This window comes from Pseudonaja textilis, chromosome 6 (assembly GCF_049901715.1).
Source record: "Pseudonaja textilis isolate UNSWEBS1 chromosome 6, rPseTex1.2, whole genome shotgun sequence".
Lineage (NCBI taxonomy): Eukaryota > Metazoa > Chordata > Lepidosauria > Squamata > Elapidae > Pseudonaja > Pseudonaja textilis.
The window spans coordinates 4,715,818-4,719,201 of record NC_141995.1 but is presented as its reverse complement, the minus strand read 5'-3'; positions in this window follow the sequence as shown (position 1 = coordinate 4,719,201).

Below are 3,384 nucleotides of genomic sequence, written 5' to 3'. Positions count from 1 at the left end.
AATCCCCCACCCCGTTTTCCTCCTGATCAATAGTTCTTTATTTGGGATCGCAGGAGACCGTCTCCAGCTCCGTTCTCAAGGGGAGAGACACACAGAGAGAGAGACTTTTGGCTTCATGCAAGGAAAGCAGCAGAAGCCGCAGAAGTCTTTCTTTCTCTACCCCAAACTCTTCCAGAAATGAGTCTTCGCAGCCTCTTGGAGCAGGAGGCCTTGCAGGGTCCCCAAGACTCATTTCTGGCGGAGTTTGGGGGAGAGAAAGAAAGACTTTTGCTGCTTTCCTTGCGTGCAGCCAAAAGCAGAAGAAGAAAGAAGTGGAAAGAAGCAGCCCGGTGGCCAGGCCAGGTACATGAGGTGAGCGGGGCAAGTTCCCCCCACCGCCCTTTCCCCCCTCCCCTCACTACCTCGTGTTGTTCGCAATGCAGGCGACGGAAGCCTTGTGTTCCCGCGCAGCCTGGATTAATTGCTTTGGGGGTGACATTTCTCTGCGGATCACCAAAATTTTCTCACACACCACCAGTGGTCCCCAGCCCACCGGTTGGGGACTACTGTTCTAGTCCAACCCCTGGGGCCACAGTCCGGAACTGGGCCCAGGCCCATTCTTTCTAGAGTCTCAATATCTTTTTTTTATATTATGGTGACCAAAAATGGATACACAATTCCAAGTCTGGTCTTACTGGGTGGTATTAACCCACGATCTTGATTCTATCCCTCTGTTAATGCAATCTAGGACCACATTGGCTTTTTTGGCTGCTGCCGAACATGGCTGGCTTCAGAGATTGCATTCAGCCGGTTCGGACCGGTTCTTAAGAACCGGTAGCGGAGATTTTGAGTCATTCGGAGAACCGGCCAATCCCACCTCTGACTGGCCCCGCCAACCCCATCTCTTCTCTGCCTCCCATCGAGTCCCAGCTGATCGGCTGGGTCTTCTTTGCTTGCCCTGCACAGGAGAACAGAACTGGAAAGCAGGTTAGTGGGGAGAGAAGGGGGATTTTGCCATAACCTTCCCCTGCCATGCCCACCAAGCCGTGCCCACCAAGCCGTGCCACGCCCAAGGAGCCATGCCCGCAGAACTGGCTGAATCCCATCACTGGCTGGATCATATTTAAGTGATCGTCCGCTAGGACTCCAAGATCCTGCTCACAGTTACTACCACTGAGCCAAAGTACCGCCTGTATTGTACCTGTGCATTTGTTCTTTTCTTGCCTAAATGCCAGAACCTCATTTTTTTTTCAATCGTTGAATTTCATTTTGTTTACCGTTGAATTTCATTTTGTTTTGCCTTTTTGAAGGTCCGACTTTCACAACCGAAGGTAGCTACGGGGAAGGCAACAGAGCAGACTAACCTACGTTGGCTTGCGGGGCCAATCCCTTTGCTTTTCCTGCAGGTTTGGGGGGCAAGTGGGCAGGATGGACCTAATTGGCCCTATTTCAGGATGAAGTTTCACCACAGGAGGCTGCCCACGTCCACAGATGGGCGAGGAACTAGACTTCCTGGTGCTCCCACTTGTAATCTGATGCTTGGCAATGGGACGTGATCGGCAGGGGGGGCGGATGGGGAACCACAAGGGAATTGTGGTCCCTTCTCCTTAAATGCCTTCCAGATGGTTTCATGCTTGCGTGATGCCTTTTCACCGCAGGGAGACAGAGGAGTTGAGAGGAAAGCGTAAACTTCCCTTCAAAAACAAAGGTTATTTCTGGAAAGGGGTTTAACGTTCCCAGTCACGCGTTCCGTCTCTCCGACAAGGATAACAAAGAGCCGGAAGGGACCTTGGAGGTCTTGTAGTCTCAACCAGGAGATCCTACACCAGGGAGGGCTAACCTTTTTGGCGCCGAGGGACTACATGCGCGGGTGTGAATGAATGCGTGTGCCCAAAGCATGTGTGTGCAGGCACGTGATCCCAAAATACAATGTGAGTGCTCCCCGCCCCCCCGTGCATGCATTCCACCCACCCCCATGCTCCCTGTTTTGGCTTCCAGGTTGGTGCAGGAGGCTTTCCAGGTCCAAAACAGGGCACGGCGGGGGGGTGCACACGTGCAGGAACTGCAATGCAAGCACCCCCCACGCATGTGCACACATGTCCTCTGCATGTGTCCCGCCCTCCCCACATGCCTGGCAGAGACACGGAAAAAAAAGCTGGCAGGAGACGTGTGCATATGCGCGGTGGAGCCGGGATGGGGCGACGGCTGGCATGGCTGCAGAGAGGGGTCTGCAGGCCACCTGCGACACGTGTCTCTTTGCTATCACGGCCCTACACCATTCCAGACAAATGGTTGTCCAGTCTCTTCTTAAAGACCTCCGGTGTTGAAGCACCTACAACTGTGATGGTGAACCTATGGCACACATGCCAACAGGTGGCACGCAGAGCCATTTGTGCCGGCACGTGAGCTGCAGGCAAACTTACCTCACTGGGCATGTGCGTGCCTCACAGCTGATTTTCGGCCGGTTTGAGGCCTTTTTCGGCCTCCCAAAGGCTGGACGAAGGCTTCTGCAGGCTTCTGCAGGTCGAAAACTGCAGGTCGAAAACTTTCATCACTTCCTGTTTTTCCGAAAATACAGGAAGTGATGAAACGGGGCTATTTTCAGCCTGCAAATCCCGCAGAAGCCTTCCTCAAGCCTTTGGGAGGCCGAAAAAGGCCTCAAACTGGCCAAATATCAGCTGGGAGGCGCAGTGCAGGTAAGGGAGCGGCGGGGGTGGGTGAGTGGGTGGGGATTACACACGCAGGCGTAGGGGGCACGTGGGGGGGAGCGCATTGCCTTCTCGGTGCTGGCACGCAAGTGCAAGCGCGCGCACAATTTTTGGCACGGGAGCCCAAAAAGGTTTGCCACTATTCACCTACAACATGTGGTGGCAAGCCGTTCCACTGGTTAATTGTCCTCACTGCTAAGAAAGTTTCTCCTTAATTCCAGGTTGCTTCTCTCCTCGGCTAGTTTCCATCCATTGCTTCTTGTCCTGCCTTCTGGTGCTTTGGAGACTAGCTTGACACACACACACGCGTTTCCTCTTCTTTGTGGCAGCCCCCCAAGTGCTGAAATACTGCTCTCACGTCACCCTCGGTCTTTCTTTTTATTAAAGTAGACATACCCAATTCCTGCAACCATGTGTTTTAGCCTCCAGCACCCTAATTCAGGGACGTTAACTCAGAAAACCCGCTTTCACGCTTCAGGAGGGATCACGGGGCTCCTGCTCCGTTTCCACGCTCAGCAGATGGATGCGGGATTGAAAAGGGCAAAAGGAGGAGGGGGGGCGAGATAGGAACATTGCAAGGAATATTTTGACCCACAGGGAGTGGGTGATAGCTTCACATTGCACACTTTTGGGCCTCCTGGTGTGACACCCCCCCCACACACACAAAAGAGCGAGCGAGAGAGAAAGAGAAGGGAGG